Source organism: Microcaecilia unicolor, chromosome 2 (assembly GCF_901765095.1).
Source record: "Microcaecilia unicolor chromosome 2, aMicUni1.1, whole genome shotgun sequence".
In the NCBI taxonomy this organism is placed as follows: domain Eukaryota; kingdom Metazoa; phylum Chordata; class Amphibia; order Gymnophiona; family Siphonopidae; genus Microcaecilia; species Microcaecilia unicolor.
Genome location: NC_044032.1, coordinates 651,031,662 through 651,058,206, shown reverse-complemented (window position 1 = coordinate 651,058,206; position 26,545 = coordinate 651,031,662). Strand labels below are relative to the sequence as shown.

The window sequence follows — 26,545 nt, the reverse complement described above, 5'->3', positions numbered from 1 at the left end:
GGTGTTTCTCTGCTAAGGGCACAGGACTACTTCACCGCATCAATGGGAGAATGGATGGGGCCATGTACCGTACAATTCTGAGTGACAACCTCCTTCCCTCCGCCAGGGCCTTAAAAATGGGTCGTGGCTGGGTCTTCCAGCACGACAATGACCCAAAACATACAGCCAAGGCAACAAAGGAGTGGCTCAGGAAAAAGCACATTAGGGTCATGGAGTGGCCTAGCCAGTCACCAGACCTTAATCCCATTGAAAACTTATGGAGGGAGCTGAAGCTGCGAGTTGCCAAGCGACAGCCCAGAACTCTTAATGATTTAGAGATGATCTGCAAAGAGGAGTGGACCAAAATTCCTCCTGACATGTGTGCAAACCTCATCATCAACTACAGAAGACGTCTGACCGCTGTGCTTGCCAACAAGGGTTTTGCCACCAAGTATTAGGTCTTGTTTGCCAGAGGGATTAAATACTTATTTCCCTCTGCAGAATGCAAATAAATTCATATACTTTCCACAATGTGATTTTCCGGATTTAATTTGTGATGTGCTATCTCTCACTGTTACCAATAACCTACCCTTCAATTATGGGCTGCTCATGTCTTTGTCAGTGGGCAAACTTACAAAATCAGCAAGGGATCAAATACTTATTTCCACCACTGTATATTGAAATTATGTTACCCATATTTTGATATCCTGTTTGACTGTTGACTGGAAGATAAAGGAGCTTGAACAGGAAGGTATATTTAAATATCTAGGGCTGGAGGAAGGAACAACTATCGAGCAGAAATCGCTGAGAGCAAAATTCAGTAAAGAATATTATAAGAGATTAAGGGGCTCATTTTCAAAACAAAAACATCCAAAAAATGTCATTTAAGGTGCCAGAAGGACGTTTTTCTCTAAAAAATGTCCAAGTTGCAATTCTGACGCCTCAGTTTTGCTTCACAGTTCATCCATATTTCAAGGAGGCATGTTGGGGGCATGTTTTGGGTGGGACATGAGCGACACCAAAAGAGAGACATTTTTCTGCAATATTGGAACAAAATTAAAATGTCTAGGGCCAAAATTAAGACTTTTTGGCTAGACTTGTTTCTATCAAGACTAACTGACCACAAGGTGCCTTAAATGACCACTGAAGCAATAAAGGCATAAACCCTCCTTATTCCCCAATGGTCACTGACTCTGTCCCATCCCCCAAAGCTGTGAATAAAATAGTACACACCAGCTTCTACTGATAGCTTCATATGTTATGGCCAGTCCTAGTAGAGCAGCAAGGAGGTCACTGGAACAGCCTAGTGGTTGGTGCAATGGACTGTAGAGAGGGGGACCCAGGCCCATATCCCACTCTAACTGGTAAACTTGCGGAGGAATGTGTTAACCCTTCAAAACCCAACAAAAACCTATTGTACACCACTACAATAGTCCTATATATAGGTACAATAGGTTTTTGGTGGATTTTGGACAGCTCATCATTCAAGAGGGCCATGCTGAGATGTGTACCCAAGTTTTATTGCTCCAGGAACTGACAAGATAGGAAACAAACCAACTATTATAAAAATAAAGGCTATTTACAAGCAAGTGAAACTGACAATAGATAAAAACATGATTAATGTCACGATTGTGGCCGTGACCCCTCTTTTGACTCACCTTTTCTGCTGGTCAGCTATTGAGCTGACATCTGTCTGTATTGTTGTGTTTGTCCTGTGTGTTCCAAGCCTCACTTTGGTGTTCAGAGTGTAGGGTTTCTACTTCCTGTGTGTTCCAAGCCTCACTTCGGTGTTCAGTGTGTATTTCCTGTTCTCCATGGACAGTGGGATCATCTAGCCACACAGTTGAAGTGACGTCAGGGTGACGTTACGGACCTGGGCTTGATTTCTTAATTAGGGTGCCTGTGTGCACTTCTGCCTTTAGCCTTAATCCGTTGTTTGTCAGCTTTGTGTTCTGCCTAGTCTGCCTTGCTTGTTCTAGTCTCCTCTACCTTAGCTTCTGCCACTGTTCTGTTGTTTGTCTGTGTGGGTCAGCTTTGTATCCTGCTTGTCTCTGCCCTGGTTGTCTTCAGCTATAGTCAGCTTCTGTTCCTCTTCTGTTTGTATCTGCCCTGTCTTCAGCTTTGGTTCTGACCCTGCTTGTCTGTCTTTTCCCTGGTAGTCTTTAGCTCCAGTCCCTTTCCTGCTTGTTTCCGTTCTGTGTGCTCCTGTTTCTGCCAAGCTTGTTTGGAAATCCTGAATCCTAGATCTGTTTGACAGAAAAAATTTGTATTATTTTGACTTATAAACCACTTGTCCCTAAAACATGCTCAAACAACATAGTAACATAGTAGATGACGGCAGAAAAAGACCTGCATGGTCCATCCTGTCTGCCAAGACAAACTCATATGTGTATACCTTACCTTGAATTTGTACCTGTCCTTTTCAGGGCACAGACCATATAAGTCTGCCCAGCAGTATTTCCCGCCTCCCAACCACCAGTCCCGCCTCCCATCACCGGCTCTGGTACAGACCGTATAAGTCTTCCCTCCCCTATCCTCGCCTCCCAACCACCACCCCCTCTTCCCCCCAACTGCTCCGCCACCCAATTTCAGCTAAGCTTCTGAGGATCCATTCCTTCTGCACAGGATTCCTCTATGCATATCCCACGCATGTTTGAACTCCGTTACCGTTTTCATCTCCACCACCTCCCGCGGGAGGGCATTCCAAGCGTCCACCACCCTCTCCGTTAAGAAATACTTCCTGACATCTTTCCTGAGTCTGCCCCCCTTCAATCTCATTTCATGTCCTCTCGTTCTACCGCCTTCCCATCTCCGGAAAAGATTCGTTTGCGGATTAATACCTTTCAAATATTTGAACGTCTGTATCATATCACCCCTGTTCCTCCTTTCCTCCAGGGTGTACATGTTCAGGTCAGCAAGCCTCTCTTCATACGTCTTGGAACGTAAATCCCATACCATCCTCGTAGCTTTTCTTTGCACCGCTTCCATTTTTTTAACATCCTTCGCAAGATACGGCCTCCAAAACTGAACACAATACTCCAGGTGGGGCCTCACCAACGTCTTATACAGGGGCATTAAAACCTCCTTTCTTCTGCTGGTCACTCCTCTCTCTATACAGCCTAGCAATCTTCTAGCTACTGCCATTTGTGTATGTAAAAGGTAAAGTTCTACAAAACAGATGAAGATGTGATTCCATATGCCCCAATGAAAATAGAGTTCAATTCTACTTCCATTTAATTTCAATATATTCCATCATCGTTATAACACCAGGCTTCCCAGGGCAGATTAGAACAGTTAAGATGAACCCATCAGGAAACAGGATATTCTCATTGAAATTTGGCCATCTGTATTGTATACAGTGTATTTATTTAGTTTTTAGTGTAGAAAAATGAGCACAAAATACAGAGTTTAAAATTGCTGTTTCTACGTGTTAGGGAAATAAATGGGATAATCATTTTTACATATACAGTTTCTAGAAAAGAAGCACTGTAGTTTGTCTAGCTTTGATACAGCTAAATTTAAATAAAGTACAAGAATGTGTTAATTGTATGGGTCATGAAGTTCATCCAAAAGTAGTTAAAGAATAATGACCCAGGTGCAGAATGAGGTAAGACATGGAGAAAAGTAACTGGGAAACTGAGTAGCTAGACCATATAAGGGAATAGATAATTGGACAAGCAGGATAATGAATTAGTTTCTAGGAACTGATCTAATGGTGTAAGAAAGGTATATAAGAACAGAAGGAGTTTGGGAAGTTCAGACAACTTCCTATATGAATGCTGAATTTGTCTCTCTTGCAAGAAATAAATGCTTAGAGCTTGACTTGGTCTTGTGCTGTTTGTGAGTATAAAAGGTTACATTTTCATGACACTACCAGCTATAATAATTTTTAAAGCTGTTTTAGTGATATTCAATTGTGATTTCAGGATATTCATATGTACAGATGGGAAGCTTTCAAATAAATTAAAAAGCTGTCCAGTAAGAAACAAAAACCTTTTGTCCTCCACCTTTTAAGGCACCTGAGCAGCAGCTCCTAGGTTTGCTTGCTTTGTTTTGAGTGAGCGGGGATGACGGCTGCGCTGGGAAGGGGAAACTTAAATTGTCCTAATTGGCTTCCTTGCTTACAGTGGACTAGATAGGCTCACTTCCACTCCTGTTTATTTAACCTCCTTGTTCTACACAGATGCACTTTAAGGAGGTAGGAATTCCCAGAAACACCTCACCCAAGGAACGTGAATGACCCATTATGTGACCTAGTAGGCAGAGCTTATCATCCTTTCAAGTATGTTGTTTTGAGTGTACAAAGATGGCGGTGGCTGCATTTGGGAGAATGAAAACTTCCTTGGATGAAGTGGCTTCAGCCTTTTCACATCATGCCATCTCCTTGACCACACCAGGGGGAGGAGCTCTGAACATGCTCTGTCCGTTCCATCTCCGTGACCACACCAGGGGGAGGAGCTCTGTCCGTTCCATCTCCTTGACCACACCAGGGGGAGGAGCTCTGAACATGCTATGTCTGTTCTTTGTCTAGTGTCTGCAACAAGACAGAGCTGCAAAGGGGGAAAAGACTGAGAACAAAAGCAAAACCTTTCTGTCTCTGGGTCCTGGAATCCCTGCAAGACCCAGTCTCAGATCTGCAGAGGGAATTTATCTGAGACCTGGAATCAGCTCAACCTCCTCCTGTTTTATTCATCTGTCCAGGGAAATCTCCAGCTTGAATCTATTCAGAGGGGAAACAGCAGGGAAATGTCTGATCAGGTAAGAAATGATTCTCTCTCCTCTTGCACACAGGGTTCCAGCACTAACAGGAAAAGATTTCTGTCCAGTTTTTCCTGCTTTCTCTTCTCCCTCCTTATTTGTCCATGTCGAGTGAAGCAGTAGGTCTAGTTTATGCTTCTTAAAACAATAAGTACATAAGCACTGCCACGCTGGGAAAAGACCAAAGGTCCATCAAGCCCAGCACGCTGTCTCCGACAGCGGCCAATCCAGGCCCCAGGAACCTGGAAAAAACCCAAAATTCAATAATGATCAATGGACTTTTCCTTCAGGAATCTGTCCAGACCCCCTTTAAACTCAGCAAGGCCAGTTGCCGTCACTACCTTCTCCGGCAATGAGTTCCAGAGTCTAACCCAGTGGCGTTCCTAGGGGGGTGTGGTGGGTGCGGTCCGCCACGGGTGCACGCCGCTGGGGGGGGGCATGCGCGCCTGTCCTTCCTTCGTTCCATTCTCTCTCTGCCCCGGAACAGGATCTGGGGCAGAGAGAGCATGGAACGAAGAAAGGACAGGCGCGCGTGCCCTCCACCCAGCGGCGTGCACCCGGGGGGGGGGGGGGGCGCTGCACCCGGGGGGCAGGGCGCATCGGCGATCCGCCCCGGGTGTCAGCCCCCCTAGGAACGCCACTGGTCTAATCACGCTTTCTCTGATTTGTTTTCAACCTACCACATTCTAATTTCATCTTGTGTCCCCTGGTTCTATTATTGTTAGAAAGTGTAAACAAACGCTTCACATCTGTCCGCTCTACCCCACTCATTATTTTGTAGACCTATATCATATCACCCCTTAGCCACCTTTTCTCCAGGCTAAAGAGTCCTAGCCGTCTTAACCTCTCCTCATAGGGTAGTCGTCCCATCCATTTTATCATTTTTATCACCCTTCTCTGCACCTTCTCCAATTCCTTTATATCTTTTTTGAGATGAGGCGACCAGAACTGAACACAATACTCCAGGTGCGGTCTCACCATGGTGCGATATAACGGCATTATAACATCCTCATGCTTGTTTTCCATCCCTTTTCTAATAATACTCAACATTCTGTTCGCCTTCTTAGCCGCCGCAGCACATTGAGCTGAAGATTTCAATGTCCTATCCACGATGACTCCCAGATCCCTTTCCTGGTCCGTAACTCCTAAAGCGGAACCTTGCATGACATAGCTGTAATTCGGGTTCCTCCTTCCCACATGCATCACTTTGCATTTGTCAACCTTGAACTTCATCTGCCATTTGGATGCCCAATCCCTCAGTCTCACAGGTCTTCTTGTAATCTTTCACACTCCTTCTGTGACAAGACAACCCTGGATAACAATATACTGCAAAGGTAAACAAAAGATTAAAGCAGTTTACAGCCAGCCCCAGGGTCCTTCCCTCTGTTGCTATGTGGGAAGGAGGCAGCAGAGGGAAAGCTTCAGGCCAGCTGGAGAGAGCAAGACTGCCGACCCTACCTGCTAATGCTGCAAATCTGTAGGCCTTTGAGGAGGGGGACATTGGGAGGTAGGAAGGCATGTGGGACCCCTAGGGGGGAACAGGGTGGGGGCCAGAAGCTGCACATGAATGGAAGGCAGAGGGGAAGATTCTGCATATGGATGGAAGGGAAGTGAAGTGGGGGATCCACATGAAGGAAAAGAAAGAGGAGAGGGGGAAATGCACATGGAAGAGAAGGGGAGTGGGAAAGCAAATGAAAGGAAGGAATGAATGGGAGAGGAGACTATTCTGCACATGGATTCAAGGAAAGTGTGTGTGCGAGTGTAGAAGAGAAGGCAGAGGGGACAATGCACATGAATGTTGCCATAGAAGGAAAGTGTTGCCAGATTGGGACAGATTGAAGGCCCCTCATGCCCAGTATCCTATTCTCCAACAGTGGCCAAACCAATTTACAAGTACCTGGCAAGATCCCAAAACAGTAAAATAGATTTTATGAGCTTATCCTAGAAATAAGCAGTGGATTTTCCCTAAGTCCATCTTAATAATGGCTTTTGGACTTTTTTCTTTTAGGAAGTTAGCCAAACTTTTTTTTAAACCTTGCTAAGGTAACTGCTTTTACCACATTTTCTTTCAATGAATTCCAGAGTTTAATTACACATTGAAGATCAAATATTTTCTTTGATTTCTTTTCAATTTACTACTTAATAGTTTCATTGTGCGTCCCCTAGTCGTAGTATTTCCAGAAAGAGTAAACAAGCGATTCACGTCCACCCGTTCCATTCCACTCATTATTTTATTGACCTCTGTCCTATCTCCCCTCAGCTGCCTCTTCTCCAAGCTGAAGAGCTTTAGCCGCTTTAGCCTTTCCTCTTAGGGGAGTTGTCACGTCCCTGTTATCTTTTTTGTCGCCTTTCTCCGTAAATTTTCTAATTCCGCTGTATCTTTTTTGAGATGCGGTGACCAGAATTGCACACAGTATTTGAGGTGCAGTCGCACTGTGGAGTGATAGAAAGGCATTATAACATTCTTATTTTCATTTTTCATTCCTTTCCTAATGCATACCTAACATTCTATTTGCTTCTCAACATTAAATACGCTCTTATCAAAACATTGCGTATTAGAATCTACATTCTCCAATTTATTTACCACCATTTGAGAAAAACTGCAATCTGAGAAACAGTGGAATTGAACATACTCTCCATACGCTGAATTGAATCCCACAAATCTCTTAACGTCATTTCTTGCTGGCCCTGAATAGCTGAAGGCTGCTGAATTGGGGTAGGTGCCTGAATAGCTGTTGGCAACTTGACAAAAGTTTAATGATGAAACTGCTTCTTCCAACTGAACCTCCAGCCTGAGGAAGGAGCACCACCTGGGAAGCCCTTATCTGACAGGCAAAGGGAGGGAGAGGTAGGGTATGCTCCAGTGAGCTCAAAGAAGCTCCAAGGGGAGAGAATACTTGATTAATTGATGGTCCAGAAGAAATCAGGTGTTTGTCCATAGGACCCAGGACACTTGGAGTCGCTGTCTTCAGCTTCACTTTACGCTTCCCCTTTGAGAATTATAGTATAGAGTCAAAACTCCGAAGGGGCAGGGTGTGTACCTTACAGCACGCCCCTTTTGGCATGCCCTGCGGCCTCACACCTGTGGCGCAAATCTTCTCAAGGCAACAGGACCCTCGATATCTGCGGGTGTCCAATAGGGTGCCTGTTGGATTTGGCACCGACTCTCCCTCACAGGAGGGCTCCTCCCTCTGTAAGTTGACAACGGCAGAGAGCAGCTCCACCTCACACTATTGCCTCAGGCCACCCACTTATTAAAGTTTGAAAAACCCTTTGCACTTAGAAATTAAAAAAAACTCTGAATGTTGATCACCTGATTCTCATAACATGATGTCTATTTTGGTGGCCCTTTACTAGGTGAAAAAATGTCAGCACCAATACAAACCCTCAAAATGACACAGTGATAGTGATTTAGGACAACTTACTGCTCTAACTGATGAAACTTATTCCGTTGTGACAGTTCCTCTGTGTACATATGCTGCACACACTGAGATACAATAACAGTGGATACAGCAGCTGACTGTTTGCTTCGTTTTCCGTGTACCAATATGGCGGCTGTTGGGCTAAACCGGCTTCAGCTTTCTGACGTCATGCCGTCTCCTGTTCTTTCTCCAACCTTAGCTACACTAACCTACAGCCTCTTTATCTCCCACCTCTTCAGTTGTTGCTGCCTCCTCCTTCCAACTGCTAAATCAGTCAACATGAGAGATTTCCAGTGTAAGGACCAGGAAGTCTGTTCAAAATATTGGAGATTTAAGGGGACAGAACTCGTACTATATACTTCATACTACTACTACTACTACTACTACTTAACATTTCTAGAGCGCTACTAGGGTTACGCAGCGCTGTACAATTTAACAAAGAGAGACAGTCCCTGCTCAAAGAGCTTACAATCTAATAGACAAGTGAACGGTCGGTCCGATAGGGGCAGTCAAATTGGGGCAGTCTGGATTCACTGAACGGTAAGGGTTAGGTGCCGAATGCAGCATTGAAGAGGTGGGCTTTAAGCAAAGACTTGAAGATGGGCAGGGAGGGGGCTTGGCGTAAGGGTTCAGGAAGGTTGTTCCAAGCATAGGGTGAGGCGAGGCAGAATGAGCGGAGCCTGGAGTTGGCGGTGGTGGAGAAGGGTACTGAGAGGAGGGATTTATCCTGTGAACGGAGGTTACGGGCGGGAACGTAAGGGGAGATGAGGGTAGAGAGGTAGTGAGGGGCAGCAGACTGAGTGCATTTGTAGGTAAGAAGGAGAAGCTTGAATTGAATGCGGTATCTGATCGGAAGCCAGTGAAGTGACCTGAGGAGAGGGGTGATATGAGTATATCGGTTCTGGCGGAATATGAGACGTGCAGCAGAGTTCTGAACAGACTGAAGGGGGGATAGATGGCTAAGTGGGAGGCCGGTGAGGAGTAAGTTGCAGTAGTCCAGGCGAGAGGTAATGAGAGCGTGGACGAGAGTTCGGGTGGTGTGTTCAGAGAGGAAAGGGCGAATTTTGCTGATGTTAAAGAGGAAGAAGCGACAGGTCTTGGCTATCTGCTGGATATGCGCAGAGAAGGAAAGAGAGGAGTCAAAGATGACTCCGAGGTTGCGGGCAGATGAGACGGGGAGGATGAGGGTGTTATCAACTGAGATAGAAAGTGGAGGAAGAGGAGAAGTGGGTTTTGGTGGAAAGACGATAAGCTCGGTCTTGGACATGTACATACTATAATGTACTGGAGCTCTGATGTTACTGACTGAGGTCATATAACAAAGTCTGTTATTTATTTATTTTCTTTATTTATTAGGATTTATTTACCGCATTTTTGAAGGAATTCACTCAAAGCGGTGTACAGTAAGAATAAATCAAACATGAGCAATAGTCAATTAGAGCAGTAAAAATATTCAAACAACAATACAAAGTATGGCATGGTATACTACTTTTGTTACTCAACACAATCTAAATTACAGGAACCAGTGGTTTAAATTCACTCCCTTACTATATCTTCCAGTTGGTATTTGAGTATTTTCCTCCCAGCTGATACTCAACTTGATAAACTTATCCAATTAGACCTCAATGCTTCGAAGCGTTGACCGATCTCCAAGCGATCACTTTGCTCAATATTTATATGAGCACCAACGCTATCATTAGAGCTAGTCTTATCATTGGTCCATTTAGGAATAAACAAGAAACAGGACCAATGGTAAGACTAGCTCCAATGATAGCGTTGGCGCTCATATAAATATTGAGCAAAGTGTGATCTCTTGGAGATCGTTCAAAGCTTGGAAGCATTGAGGTCCAATTGGATACGTTTATGAAGTTGAGTATCAGCTTGGAGGACAATACTCAAATACCAACTGGAAGATATAGTAAGGGATGGTATACTACTTGTAATGACAACACAATATGTACTAGAACATTATAATTGGTAGTGAAGGGTAAGGCAAAGTTGTAACATATAGATGAGTATGAAAGTAGGAAGAATTAGAAAGTAAGGTGATTGATTTGAAGAAAGTTGCACGTGAGATCAGGGAGATGGTTAAATATTATCTCAGCTAGGGTAGGAGTGGATAAACATGTCCCGCTGCATTATGTGCAGCCTTGAGTCAATCCTTGTGTGTGTGAGTGAGACTAACAAGTTAGTTACTTCTTCCATTAAAGGCTTGGTTGAAGAGCCAAGCTTTCACCTGCTTCCTGAAGTAGAGGTAGTCTTGTGTTAAGCGAAGCCTTTCAGAGAGTGCATTCCAGAGTGTGGGGACTACTATGGAGAAGGCTTTCTTGCGGGTATCACATCATGTAATGTCTTTTGGAGACGGTCTGGTTAGTGATAGTCCTTGAGAGAACCTTAGTGTGCTTGGCGGTGTGTGGAGGATCATCCTATTCTTCAGATACTCGGGGCCATTTCCTTTCAGGGCCTTGAAGATCAGACATAGAGTTTTAAATTTAGCCCTGTATTGTACTGGTAGCCAGTGATGTTTTTGCAAAAATGGTGTGATGCGGTTACGTCGCTTGCAACCTTCTATGAGTCTTGCTGCTGCATTCTGAATGAACTGGAGCTGGTGTAAGCCCTTTGTAGTCAGACCATTGTATAGTACATTTTAGTAATCCAGTCTTGATGTTACCATGACGTGCACAACTGGGATAAGATTTACCTTCTCGATGTAAGGAGAGAGGTAGCGTAGCTGTCGCAAATAGTAGAATGTCATGGTGGTGCCCAGGTTCCATGCTCTCAGTCCCCTCGGCCCCTGGTGGTTAGACCTGGAGGCTGCTGTGAACTGATGACTTGGAGTTTCCCATGTTCCAGAAGATATGCTGGTCCGGTCCAGATTGTTGTGGGAGTTTTTTGGAACTAAGCAGTACCCATACCCGGTGAACTCCCTGGTAGGCTGCCTTTATTAATCACCTGGGAGGTGTTCTAGTTTGCCTTGCAACAGGGTTCTTCAGAGGTGTTCCTTTGGAGTGAGTTGTTGCAGTGCCTTTGTGCTTTTACTCTTTTGTGACTTTGACTCTGCTTGCCTACTGGACTTTTCTTCTGCCTGCCGCCTGCCTAGACCCGGATTGTTACTGGACTTTTCTTCTGCCTGCCGCCTGCCTAGACCTGGATTGTTACTGGACTTTTCTTCTGCTTGCCGCTTGCCTACACTCGGATTGTTACTGGACTATTCTTCTGCTTGCCGCCTGCCTGACCCGGCTTGTTTCTGGACTATTCGTTTGCCTGCTGTTTCCCTGGAACCCAGCGTGTTTCTAGTGTTTCCTGCTGTCTGTCTGCTTGCTGCTGTGTCCGGCAGTCCGGCCTTCCTGTCCTGCAGGCCGCCTGCAGCCCGGAGCTTAACTCCAGGTGAAGGGTGGCTAAGTGTAGGTGAAGCCTTGCCCCGATCCACTGTGTTCCGGTCTGCCTTGTCTTGTGTTTAGGGTGATTCTCCTGCCGCTGCCGCTCCTCGGCAGTGGCCCAAGGGCTCACAAACCTAGTTACCTGCTGTGTATACGTGACATAGAAGCTGCTTTTGAAGGTTGCTTGGATTTGGGGAATCAGGGTAAGTGTTGAATCTAACTGTATTCCATGGTTCCTGACTTATGATTTGAGGGGGAGTTCATACTTCCCAAAAGGGATTTTGATGTCAGGTATGTATCCACTTGTGTTAGGGACCCAGAGAAGCTCAGTTTTACTTGGTTCAGGCAAAGTTTGTTGTGTTTAGCCCATTCTTGAATTGACGTTAGACAAGTAATCAGTTTATTCAAGGCTGTAGGTAAGTCAGGTTCAAGGGGTATGAGTAGCTGCACATCATCCGCATAGATGTAGAACTGAGTGTCCATTGATCGAATCAGCTCAGCTAGTGGCTTGAGGTAGATATTGAACAGAATAGGTGACAGTATCGATCCTTGTGGTACCCCCGCAGGTCAGTGTCCATGGTGGTGATGAGTTGCTGCCAAACATTATGGATTGTTGCCTGTCTAATAGATAGGATCTGAACCAGGCAAGTACTGTTCCATTGATACCTGTTTCTGTCAGTTGTGCTAGCAAGATATCATGATCCACAGTGTCATAGTAACATAGTAGATGACGCCAGAAAAAGACCTGCTCGGTCCATCCAGTCTGCCCAACAAGATAAACTCATATGTGCCACTTTTTGTGTATACCTTACCTTGATTTGTACGTGTCCTTTTCAGGGCACAGACCATATAAGTCTGCCCAGCACTATCTCTGCCCCCCAACCAGTTGTGTGCTGGTAAATTTTTAACAGGCTCTCTCCCCGGTCCACCTCGGCGCCCCCCCGTCCACCACTGCGCCCCCCAAAATTGCAGAGCTGGCTATAGCCAGTGGGGGGGGGGGGGGGGGGGGGCAATGCATTACTCTCGCCAGGAAAAATAAAATTAAATGATCCCAGGTTCCAATCTAATTCATGTTTAATGTGGGATAAAATGCCATAAATAAGTAAATAAATATAAACTTTTAATGTTGAGCACCTGATTCTCAAAGGGAACATATTCCAAACACTATAATGAAAATAAAATGATTTTTTCTACCTTTGTTGTCTGGTGACTGTTTTTCTGATCATGCTGGCCCAGTATCCGATTCTGCTGCTATCTGTCCTCTTAACTCCGTTTCCAGGGCTTCCTTTCAATTTATTTCTTTCCTTTCCTCCTTTCTTCTTCATTTCTGGTCCTCAGCTTCTGCCTATTTTCTTCATCCATGTGCAGTTTTTCTCCTCTCTTCCTTTTCCCTTATCTTATCTCCTTCCTCACTCTTCCCTCCCCTCCATCCATGTCCAGCATTTATTCTCTCTCCCCTCCTCTCCCCTGCCCAGCATGCACCCATACCCAGCGACCCTTCTCTCCCCTGCCCTCCATCCACCCATGGCCAGCGACCCTTCTCTCCCCTGCCCTCCAATCACCCATGTCCAGCAGTGACCCTCCTCTCCCCTGCCCTCCATCCACACATGCCCAGCAGTGACCCTCCTCTCCCCTGTCCTCCATCCACACATGCCCAGCAGTGACCCTCCTCTCCCCTGTCCTCCATCCACCCATGCCCAGCAGTGACCCTCCTCTCCCCTGCCCTCCATCCACCCATGCCCAGCAGTGACCCTCCTCTCCCCTGCCCTCCATCCACCCATGCCCAGCAGTGACCCTCCTTTCCCTTGTCCTCCATCCACCCATGCCTAGCAGTGACCCTTCTCTCCCCTGCCCTCCATCTACCCATGTCCAGCAGCTCCCTTCTCTCCCCTGCCACCCCCTCCCGACTTGTTTCACAAATTCTCCTGCTTCCTCCCTCCCTCCCTCCCTCCCGATCCGGTCCCTCACCGACCCTACCTTGGCCATCAAATTCTTCGGGGCAGGCAGTGTTGCCTGCCCGCTGCCATCGCTGACTTTCCTCCGCCGCCCGATCACGCTTCAAAATGGCCGCCGAGACTTACAGAAGTCTCACGAGGCCGCCTCTGGAAGTCTCGGTGGCCATTTTTTAAGCGCAAACAGGCGACGGAGGAAAGTCAGCGATAGCAGCGGGCAGGCAACACTGCCTGCCCCGAAGAATTCGATAGTCAAGGTAGGATCTGTGAGGGACCGGATCCGGAGGGCGGAGGGAGGGAGAGCTGGCTCGCCCTTTCCAACAACCGGCTCGCAAGTCCGGCCAAAATTTAACAACCGGATCTTGCGAGCCAGAGCGAGCCAGCTCCAGCACACCACTGCCCCCAACCACCAGCTCTGGCACAGACCGTATAAGTCTGCCCAGCACTATCTCCACTTCCCGCTACCGGCTCTGTCACCCAATCTCGGCTAAGCTCCTGAGGATCCATTCCTTCTGAACAGGATTCCTTTATGTTTATCCCACACATGTTTGAATTCCGTTACCGTTTTCATCTCCACCACCTCCCGCGGGAGGGCATTCCAAGCATCCACCACTCTCTCCGTGAAAAAATACTTCCTGTCAAAAGCTGCTGAGAAATTTAGCAGTACTAACATCGAGGCAAATCCCTTGTCTCGGTTTCTGTGAAGATCATCTAGCAGGGATACGAGGACTGTTTCTGTTCCATAACCAGGTAGAAATCCAGATTGACATGGATCTAGCCAGTTACTCTTTTCTAGCCATTCATTAAGTTGAACACAGACTATTTGTTCTATGAGTTTCCCTAGAAACGGAATGTTGGATACTGGCCTGTAACTTTCAAGTTTGTCCTGGTCAAGGTTGTTTTTCTTCAGTAAAGGGCGAACCACTGCCCTTTTTAATGCTGTTGGTAGTTGCCTATTAGAAAGAGAGGTGTTCACAATTTTTGTGGCGCCTTCTGTAAGGCCCATACTTGCCTGCTGCACTATCTTTGATGGGCAGGGATCGAGGGAGCAGGTAGTTGGTCGAAGGTCTCTTAGGATTTTGTCAAGGCTGTCCTCTGTCATTAGGTTAAAAGTGTTCCATCTGTCTCTGTTAGGAGCGGGCGAGTTTGTGCACCCCTGATTGACTGGTTGGGCACTGGGTGGGATTGCCTGTAAATCCTGGTGGAGACTTTTAATTTTGTTGGCAAAATATGCAGCAAAATCATTGCAGTTCAGTTTATTTTTATTTTATTTATTTATTTGTTACATTTGTATCCCACATTTTCCCACCTATTTGGAGGCTCAATGTGGCTTACATAGTACCGTTATGGCATTCGCCAAGTCCAGTAGAGAAACAAATACAAGGTGATATAGTCGAATAAAGGTACATGTGTTTCAGGTACAATGGGGATCAAGCAGAGGAAGGTTATATAGTGTCCATTACGATCTTTGGCTTTGTTTTGTTGCAGTGTGTAGGTAGGTGGTTATGTTGGGTCGGTGGGGTATGCCTTTTTGAACAGGTTGGTTTTTAAGGATTTCCTGAAGTTTAGATGGTCGTATGTTGTTTTCACAGCTTTTGGCAATGCGTTCCATATTTGTGTGCTTATGTAGGAGAAGCTGGATGGAATAGACTGCTTTGTATTTAAGTCCTTTGCAGTTTGGGTAGTGGAGGTTTAGGTATGTTCGAGATGATCTGGCTATGTTTCTGAGTCGTAGGTCTGTGAGGTCTGTCATGTAGCCTGGGACTTGGCCGTAGATAATTTTGTTGACCAGGGTGCATATTTTGAAGGTAATGTGTTCTTTGATTGGAAGCCAATGCAGCTTTTCTCGGAGAGGTTTGGCACTTTCGAATCACAATTTGCCAAATATCAGCCTGGCTGCTGTGTTTTGAGCGGTCTGAAGTTTTTTTGTGAGTTGTTCTTTGCATCCCGCATAGATTCCGTTCCAGTAGTCTGCGTGGCTTAGTACCATTGATTGTATTAGGTTATGAAATGATTCCCTCAGGATGAAAGGTTTTACTCGTTTAAGTTTCCACATTGAGTGGAACATTTTCTTTATTGTGGAGTTCACTTGGCTCTCGAGTGTAAGGTTGCGGTCGAGTGTGATGCCGAGTATTTTCAAGTTGTCTGAGATAAGGAGGGTGTGTTCTGGAGTGGTTAAAGTTGTGGGTTTGTACGTGTTGTGTTGAGATGAGAGAATGAGGCAGTATGTTTTTTCCGTGTTCAGTTTCAGTTGAAAAGCGTTTGCCCATGAGTCCATGATGTTCAATCCAAGTTTGATTTTGTTGATGATTTCTGTTAGATCGTGTCTGAAGGGAGTGTATATAGTGACATCGTCAGCGTAGATGAATGGATTGAGGCCTTGCTTAGATAAGGATTTGGCCAGTGGGATCATCATTATGTTGAATAAAATTGGTGATAGTGGTGATCCTTGAGGTACTCCACAGTCTGCTTTCCAAGGTTGTGATGTGTTTAGGTTTGATTTCACTTGGTATGTTCTGGTGGTTAGAAAACCCTTGATCCAGTTAAGTATATTTCCAGCAATCCCGAAGTACTCTAAGAGTTTTAGTAGTATATTGTGGTTGACCATGTCGAATGCGCTCGACATGTCGAATTGGAGGAGGAGTATGCTTTTACCTGTGACTATTTCTTGCTTGAATTTGGCCATGAGAGTGACTAGCACAGTTTCGGTACTATGGAGGGGGCGGAATCCCGATTGTGATGTATATCCCGATTGTGATATTCATGTAGTATTGAGAACTTGACCATGTAGTCAGTGATCTGTTTGGTCACCATGCTCTCCATCAGCTTGACTGCTAGAGAAACAGATGCATCTGGGCGGTAGTTGGTAAGTTCGGTTATTTTTTTTTTGGGGGTGTCTTCTTGGATTGGGGTGAGTAAGATGTTACCATGTTCCTCTGGGAAAAGACCTTATTGGAGCAGGTCGTTTAGATGAGATGTGAGGTCTGTTAAGAAGCGGTCCGGGGCAGATTTTAGTAGGTAACTGGGGCAGGTGTCCAGTTTGCAGTGGGTGCTGGAGAACCTTTTGATCGCCTGGGTGACTGCTTCGACGGTGATGAGTGTGAAGTTTGACCAGATTCGGATGGCTGGGTGTTCTCCAGGATTTGGATCCAAGCTATTAATGAAGTTATCGGTATCAGTATTGACCTGGGGTAGCGTTTTGCGTAGGTTTATAATTTTTTCATTGAAGTATTTAGCGAGTTTGTCTGCGGAGGGGATGTCTATATTGGTAGCAGTGACCGCTGTGGTATCTAGTAGCTTGTTCACAAGTTGGTAAAGTTTCTTCATGTCTTTTTAGTCTGGCCATATTTTAGTTTTATAGTATGTCCTTTTGATTTGTCTTATTGCGTATTTATATTTTCTTTGTGTCTGTTTCTATGCATTGAGTGTGTGTTCGTCTTTTAATTTTCTTCAAACTTGTTGTGAGTTTAGACTGGGCAGGCTGGTTTTGTTGTGGGGGTTGCAGTAGGTGTTTACTATACTGAACAGCTGCTTGGTTGAATTGGCAGCCTGTGCAATGCATTGAGAGAAATACTGTTTTTTGGTTGCTGTTACGGATTTGCGGTACTTTGCCATGTGCTTCCTGCAGTTTAGCCTGTCTTCATCCAGGTGAGATTTGCGCCATCTCCTTTCCAGTTTTCGTCCTTCACATTTAAGGGATCCGAAGTTCTGGAGAAAACAAAAACATAGTAGCATAGTAGATGACGGCGGATAAAGACGTGCACGGTCCATCCAGTCTACCCAACAAGGTAAACAATATAATGAAACTATGACTGACGGTGTCTTGTCTGTTGTTCTAGGCCTTGTTCAAGGATGTTGCTGCTTATTTCTTGGAAGTGGACTGGAACTTTCTGAGAGAATGGCAGAAGGAGCTGTACAAGAAGGTCATCAAGGAGGTTCATGACATCCTCATCTCACAAGGTAGTTATGTCTTTTTTATCATCTACCACACAGGCACATTAATGGAATGGGTGCTGTTATTTTATCAGAGCTGGAAAAATCCCAGGTACCAGGTCCCGTGGGCACCTGAAATTGAGACCTGGCTTCTGTTGCAAAAGATAAAATGTTTACTTTAAACTGGAGGCTTCATACAAGACCAGCTGCAGTCTGTCTCCCTTTTCTGTACAACAAAATTTTGACCTTTTTTCCTGAGAACTACAATTTCTGTGTAAGAATATAAATCAGGACGGAGGAAGTGACGTCACCGTCCGAAATGGCTGCCTAGCTCCGGAGCTCCGTCTACAACTTCTGTGTAAGAATATAAACCAGGTTTCAGTGGGCGTAAATCCTTACACCCAAAATTGGTCGCAGATCCCAGCGCAAAACACTATTCTATCAACAGCGCCTAACTCTGAGAACTGTTTTATAGAATAACGTTTAGCTCCAATTTTTATCAGCATCATTTTTTGGCTCCATATACAGAACTTAGTCCCGTATGTAAACACACACACTTTCATGCACTGCTTGTTCACAACAGGAAACAGATGGAACCTCCCCAGGGCTTATACATTTTTATTTTAATGCTATTTTCCTGCTTACTTACAGGTTATTCAGTTGTTAATCCTGATGTCATATTCAAGATTAAGAACAAAGACGAGAATTATTTCCCTCAACATTTTGAGTGGGAGGAAAAAGAAAACCCAGATGATCTCATTAAGAGTAAGTAAATGTTTTGGGTTTGAAGGTCTCTGAATTTTCAGATCAAAGTCTCCAGGCATTTAGAGATTTAAAGTCTATTTCCTAATTTAGTATTATCGTATCTTTGATGACTCCTTCTAATGTATTTTCTCTTAACAGACCTTCCAGTTGTAACGTCTGTGATCTCACTCGGTGTTAAACAAGAGGAAGATCTCCCCTTGATGGATCCTCCTAAATCAGAGACGTCTGAACAGACTCACCCTCCTGTAACAAGTAAGTATAAAATTCCTCCTGCACATCTTAATAAAATCAGCCGGGATTATTTAGGAATTCAGAGCTGGTGGGACAAGAAGCCATTATCCTCTCTGTAAAGCAGATACTGCCGGGGTGTGTAATTGAGCAGCATTGCTATTAATACTAGTACTACTACGTATCATTTCTATAGGGTTACAAGACGTACACAGCACTGTACACTTGAACTTGAAGAGGCAGTCCATGCTCATCAGAGCTTACAGTCTATTCAAGACAGACCAATTAGAGATTAGGGAGTTAACATTGTCGAAAGAGTGAATTGTAGAACAGAAGAGAATGGAGTCGCACCATGGAGCTATACAAAGGCATTATAACATCCTCACTTTTGTTTTCCATTCCTTTCCTAACACTCTATTTGCTTTCTTAGCTGCCACAGAACAATGAGCAGAGGGTTTCAACATATCATCAACAACGACTCCGAGATCCCTTTCTTGGTCGGTGACTCCTAACATGGAACCTTGCATTACGTAGCTATAATCCACAATAGGACACTTCCTCCTATCCCATGACTCTCCATTTTCCTCTGGAGTCTTTTCATGAGGTACTTTGTCCAACGCCTTTTGAAAATCCAGATACACAATATCAACCAGCTCGCCTTTATCCACATGTTTGTTCACCCCTTCAAAGAAATGTAATAGATTGGTGAGGCAAGATTTTCCTTCACTAAATCCATGTTGGCTTTGTCTTATTAATCCATGCTTTTGAATGTGCTCTGTAATTTTGTCCTTTATAATAGTCTCTACCATTTTCCTGGCACCGAACCTTAGGCTGTCCTCTGGAACCTTTTTTAAATATTGGCGTTACATGGGCTACCCTCCAATCTTCTGGTACCACACTCAATTTTAAAGATAAATTATATATTGCTAACAATAGTTCCGCCAGTTCATTTTTCAGTTCTGTCAGTACTCTGGGATGAATACCATCTGGTCCAGGAGATTTGCTACTCTTCAATTTGTCAAATTGCCCCATTACATCCTCCAGGTTTGTAGAGATTTCATTCAGTTTCTCCGACTCGTCAGCTTTGAATACCATTTCTGGCACGGGTAACTCCCCCAAATCTTCCTCGATGTAGACTGAAGCAAAGAATTCATTTAATCTCTCCACTATTGCTTTGTCTTCCCTGATCGCCCCTTTTACCCCTCGGTCATCTAGAGGTCCAACTGATTCTTTTGCCGGCTTCTTGCTTTTAATATACCTAAAAAAATTTTAGTATGTGTTTTTGCCTCCCAACGCAATCTTTTTTTCAAAGTCCCTCTTTGCCTTCCTTATCAGCGCTTTGCATTTGACTTGACATTCCTTATGCTGTTTCTTATTATTTTCAGTCGGTTCCTTCTTCCATTTCTGAAGGATTTTCTTTTAGCTCTAATAGCTTCCTATACCTCACTTTTTAACCATGCCAGCTGTCATTTGGTCTTCCATCCTCCATTTTTAAAACGTGGAATATATTTGACCTGGGCTTCCAGGATGGTATTATTTTGAACAGCATCCACGTCTGATGTAAATTTTTGACCCTCGCATCCGCTCCTCTAAGTTTTTTTTTTCTCTCTTTCATTTTATCCTTTTTGAAAGTTAAACGCTAACGTTTTGGATTTCCTGTTTATACTTACTCCAAAGCTAATATCAAACCTGATCATATTATGATCACTGTTATCAAGTGGCCCCATCACCATTACCTCCCGCACCAGATCATGCACTCCAGTAAGGACTGGGTCTAGAATTTTTCCTCCTCTTGTCAGCTCCTGTACCAGCTGCTCCATAAAGTTTTTGATTTCGTCAAGGAATTGTACCTCCCTAGCATGCTCTGATGTTACATTTGCCCAGTCAATATTGGGGTAATTGAAATCACTTTAATCCAACGGAATAGGTAGAATCTATTATCAGCAAAAAATATATCTTTCTACCTTATATACAATATGTTTGCAAGCAACTATGGCATCCCCTGGGCAATAAAATTTTCAACAATCACAAAAATGTGGAGAAAAACAGACATCAGGTATTACAGAAACACCTCTTTGTCAAAGGACAAGCCTTTTGTATAATGAGGGAACCATATCAATCATGTGTCTTCAAAAAAAAACTCCACAAAACTCTTATGCCACTTGGCTTAACCATGTGCTCTACAAACATTTGTAAAGGAGACTTAAATAATCCAATTTAAATTTAACAGGCTTGGAAAGAGTACTTATCTTGGCTGAAGAATTATCCTGCTTTATGAACCCAGCCTCGCGTCCACTGTACTCCACTCTTCAATAAAGTCCCGACAGGGGTCGCCCTGTTTCGCTATGATATAGCTGCTTCAGGGGAATATTTATATATGTGAAAAAAAATCCAAGCTCATAACGTCTCGCCGTCTCCACTTAACTCTGGTTCAAAACATGGTGGACGGCTTCTCCACTTTCACAATCTGCTTATATACTCAGCGTCTGACGTCACCCGAGAATGCTCCAATCACCCGGACTACTCGTCAGAGAAACGCTTTCCATTCGATCGCTACATTTAAACCCCTAGGTATGACAGTCTTTAGCTCGAAAATCCATCTTTGTTCTCTTTGTCTTAAAAGGCGTCTAATATCACCTCTTCTTTCCGAAATTCTCATTTGTTTCAATACAATGCATCTCAATTCTGAAAACTGATGATGATGTTGTATGCAATGTGAGACCATAGGTTCATATGTCTTCCCCGCTTGGATACAGTGTCTGTGTTCTATTAACCGAGTCTTGCCCCATCCTTGGCCACCTTTAAATCTAGACTGAAAGCCCACCTCTTCAACATTGCTTTTGACTAGTAACCACTTGTAACCACTCGACTCCACCTACCCTCCTCTCTTCCTTCCCGTCCACATTAAGCAAATTGATTTGATTTGCTTACTTTATTTTTTGTCTATTAGATTGTAAGCTCTTTGAGCAGGGACTGTCTTTCTTCTATGTTTGTGCAGCGCTGCGTATGCCTTGTAGCGCTATAGAAATGCTAAATAGTAGTAGTAGTAGTAGTTTTTAAAGTACGAGAAGTCTGTCCCACATAACATAATGCACAAGGGCACATTATGATGTATATCACGTTCTCTGAAGTACAGTCCGTTATAGAATACAGCTTATAAATCTTTTCAGAAGTTGGATGAATAAATCGATTGGAATTTAACATGATATTATACACAGAACAATGACCACAAGCACTATGAAACCCATCTTCACGTCTTCTGATCGTATCTCGATTCCAAACCTCTGCTGGACATAAGGTATCATTAAAATTACTGTTACGTTGAAATGCAAAAATCACTCTTAAGTCCCGAAAGCAAGGGTGAACTTGCAACATAGGTAAATGTCGTTTAATGATCTTAGACATTTTGTCTGTATGGGCATTATAACGTGTTACGAATGTTAACACCTCTTCTGACGCCTGAATCTTCTGGCTGGGATGTAACAGCCAATCTCTATGATTATTCTTAGCTCTCTTCTTGGCTTTAGACACCAATTTCTTGGGATAACCCCTATCAATCAACTTCAATTCTAACTGGTTAGCCTGTTGTTGGTAGCTCATAGTGGAAGAACAAATCCTCCTATATCTAAGGAATTGTGCAAACGGGATGTTCATTCTACAATGATAAGGATGCATACTTGCAAATTGTAAAGTGGTGTTGTGGTCCGTAGGTTTGATATAAACAGAAGTGGCCACCCGCTGATGTTCCAAGGTCACCCAAATATCTAAAAATGCGATGGCTGAAAAACTATGTTTGGCTTCAAACTTTATCGTTTCATGACATGCGTTTAGTTCATCCACAAATTGATTCAATTGATCCACTGTGCCCCTCCAGACCATGAAAATATCATCGATGTATCTAAGCCAACATATGGCATACCTAAATAAAGTGGACGTGTAGATCCATTGTGTTTCAAAATATTCCATAAAAAGATTGGCAATGGTGGGAGAACAGGCAGCACCCATGGAGACCCCTATCTTTTGGAAATAAAATTTCTTATTCCAAGTGAAATAGTTTTTAGATAAAGTAATGCGAATTAAATCAATAACAAATTCCGTTGGCACCATCTATGGACGAGGTCTGGAATCCATAATTTGTTCCAAAACTATTATTGCCTCCTTTTGGGGTATAGACGTATACAAGGAACATCAGCGGGTGGCCACTTCTGTTTATATCAAACCTACGGACCGCAACACCACTTTACAATTTGCAAGTATGCATCCTTATCATTGTAGAATGAACATCCCGTTTGCACAATTCCTTAGATATAGGAGGATTTGTTCTTCCACTATGAGCTACCAACAACAGGCTAACCAGTTAGAATTGAAGTTGATTGATAGGGGTTATCCCAAGAAATTGGTGTCTAAAGCCAAGAAGAGAGCTAAGAATAATCATAGAGATTGGCTGTTACATCCCAGCCAGAAGATTCAGGCGTCAGAAGAGGTGTTAACATTCGTAACACGTTATAATGCCCATACAGACAAAATGTCTAAGATTATTAAACGACATTTACCTATGTTGCAAGTTCACCCTTGCTTTCGGGACTTAAAAGTGATTTTTGCATTTCAACGTAACAGTAATTTTAATGATACCTTATGTCCAGCAGAGGTTTGGAATCGAGATACGATCAGAAGACGTGAAGAGGGGTTTCATAGTGCTTGTGGTCATTGTTCTGTGTGTAATATCATGTTAAATTCCAATCGATTTATTAATCCAACTTCTGAAAAGATTTATAAGCTGTATTCTATAACGGACTGTACTTCAAAGAACGTGATATACATCATAATGTGCCCTTGTGCATTATGTTATGTGGGACAGACTTCTCGTACTTCAAAAACTCGGTTAATAGAACACAGACACTGTATCCAAGCGGGGAAGACATATGAACCTATGGTCTCACATTGCATACAACATCATTATCAGTTTTCAGAATTGAGATGCATTGTATAGGAACAAATGAGAATTTCGAAAGAAGAGGTGATATTAGACGCCTTTTAAGACAAAGAGAACAAAGATGGATTTTCGTTCTAAAGACTGTCATACCTAGGGGTTTAAATGTAGCAATCGAATGGAAAGCGTTTCTCTGACGAGTAGTCCGGGTGATTGGAGCATTCTCGGGTGACGTCAGACGCAGACGTCAGACGCAGATTGTGAAAGTGGAGAAGAAGCCGTCCGCCATGTTTTGAACCAGAGTAAAGTGGAGACGGCGAGACGTTATGAGCTTGGATTTTTTTCACATATATAAATATTCCCCTGAAGGCAGCTATATCATAGCGAACAGGGCGACCCTGTCGGACTTTATTGAAGAGTGGAGTACAGTGGACGCGAGGCTGAGTTCATAAAGCAGGATAATTCTTCAGCCAGATAAGTACTCTTTCCAAGCCTGTTAAATTTAAATTGGATTATTTAAGTCTCCTTTACAATTGTTTGTAGAGCACATGGTTAAGCCAAGTGGCATAAGAGTTTTGTGGAGTTTTTTTGAAGACACATGATTGATATGGTTCCCTCATTATACAAAAGGCTTGTCCTTTGACAAAGAGGTGTTTCTGTAATACCTGATGTCTGTTTTTCTCCACATTTTTGTGATTGTTGAAAATTTTATTGCCCAGGGGATGCCATAGTTGCTTGCAACATATTGTATATAAGGTAGAAAGATATATTTTTTGCTGGTAATTGAAATCACCCATTATTATTGTGTTGCCCAGCTTGTAGCTTCCCTAATTTCTGATAACATTTCTACATCCGTCTGTTCATCCTGGCCAGGCGGACGGTAGTACACTCCTATCGCTATCCTTTCCCCTTTACACATGGAATTTCAATCCATAGGGATTCCAATATGTATTTTGTTTCCTGCAGACTTTTCAAACTATTTGATTCAAGGCCCTCCTTAACATACAGTGCTACCCCTCCACCAATTCAATTCACCCAATCGCTACAATATAATTTGTACCTCGGTATGACAGTGTCCCACTGTTTATCCTCCTTCCCCCAGACCTCAGAGATTCCTATTATATCTAATTTTTCATTTAGTGCAATATATTCTAACTCTCCCATCTTATTTCTTAGGCTTCTGGCATTCGCATATAGACATTTCAAATTATGTTTGTTGTTCCTGTTTACATCATGCTCAGTACTTGACAGTATTAATTTGCAATCTTTTGTCTGATTTTTATTTAAGGACACCTGATCTACTATGGTCTTTTTTGCAACCACACTATCGGGATACCCTATCTGCCCTGTTTTGGTGATGTCTTTGAAAGATACCTTATCCCGAACCATGCGCTTTTGAGCGATTGTCAGCCTTCCCCAGTTTCTAGTTTAAAAGCTGCTCTTATCAACTCCTTTTAAACGCCGATGCCAGCAGCCTGGTCCCACCCCTGGTTAAGGTGGAGCCCATCCTTTTGGAATAGGCTCCCCCTTCCCCAGAATGTTGCCCAGTTCCTAACAAATCTAAAACCCTCCTCCCTGCACCATCTTCTCATCCACGCATTGAGACTCCGGAGCTCTGCCTGTCTTTTGGGCCCTGCGCGTGGAACGGGTAGCACTTGAGAAATGCTACCCTAGAGATTCTGGATTTGAGCTTTCTACTTAAGAGCCTAAATTGGCTTCCAGAACTCTCTCCCACATTTTCCTATGTCATTGGTACCCACGTGTACTAAGACAGCCGGCTCCTCCCCAGCCTATCTAATGCCTATCTAGGTGATGCGTGAGATCCGTCACCTTTGCACCAGGCAGGCAAGTGACCAGGCGATCCTCACGTCCACCAGTCACCCAGCTATCTACATGCCTAATAATCGAATCACCAACAAAACTCGTGATGACAGACATTTCCATTATATTTATGCAGTATTAGTGCTGTTGAGAAAGGAGTTGTTCACCACAGCATGAAAATATCGAGGTATTTCTAGAATACATTTTTGATGATGATCAGTAACAGCAGTACCCTTCTTTATTTTAATTCTGTACCAGTGGAGGTGCCTGTGAATAATTCTGTGGTAACTTCATATTTTGCTGTCTTTTTCTTATAATAGGTTTCTACAATGTCAGGCCTGACATTTTAATCCAATTTGAGCAAAAAGGATTCAGAACTGAGCCTTGGGGATCTGAGGAAACAGGAAATCTGACCACAACAGACAGTTGTGAGGAACTGCCTGAAGCATGTGATGAAGCTATGATTAAAGCTAGTAATGAGGTGATACAAACTTTTCCCTCCTGTGGACCAGGGATGGTGAGAACGAGGTGTTATAATCACAGCCTCTGACTTCTAACTCTTGTGTAGATAATGTGTTTGTTCTATTTTTCATATTTTTACTTTTCTTCTTTCATTTGTGTTCTACTTTCTTTCTTTTTTTTTTTCATTTCTTCTTTCTCTTATTCTCCCTCACCCTTATCCCATGTCGCTCTGCCTCTTCTCTTTATCTTAGTATCTATTGTCTTTCATCCTTTGTTAATTTTTATAACCTTCCCTATATCTCTCACTCTTTCTGACTTCTCTATATCCACTTTGCAATCTGTTTCCGGCTGAATTTTTACTCTGTTTCACTCAATTTCCTCGTTAACATATAGCACTACTGGGATGCAGGTTTTGGCATATTTCTCTGGGAAAGATGGGAGGATTTTGTGTTTCCTAATAGAGCTCATGCCCACCAATATGGTCTTTTTTGGGAAACGGCAAAAGCAGTGATGCGGGGGAGGATAATCTCTTACAGAGCCTGTACTCGGAAAGCGAGAGATAAGGAGATTCTCCAGTTGAAGAAGATGGTCCGGAAGCAACACCTCCAATATGGGGTCAGTGGAGGCTAGAGAAGCCTTCTGACTTCTCAGAAAGAAATGAATGAGCTGCTTCATCAAAGAGCGAGAAAATCCCAATTGTATTATCGATATAAGCTGTTCCAACACGGGAATAAGGCGGGGCCTTGTTGGCATGACTAATAAAAAAAAGAAGAGCGAACCGAGGATATTGCAGTTGCGAGACTCCAGAGGGGGATGGGTACGCTCGGATACTGAGATAGCAGCGTGTTTTGGGAAATACTACAAACAATTGTATCAGAACCTACAGGTATTATGCTAGACAGTAATTTGTACTTA

The 26,545-nt window shown here is 43.6% G+C and overlaps 1 long non-coding RNA gene across 1 annotated transcript; it reads left to right on the top strand.

The window, feature by feature from the left end:
* The first annotated feature begins 18,109 nt into the window (after positions 1 to 18,109).
* LOC115461728 lies at positions 18,110 to 25,605 on the top strand. The gene is made up of 3 exons (XR_003940750.1): positions 18,110 to 18,189; positions 18,328 to 18,441; positions 25,489 to 25,605. It is a non-coding gene; the product is annotated as an uncharacterized LOC115461728 (long non-coding RNA).
* Positions 25,606 to 26,545: the final 940 nt, after the last annotated feature.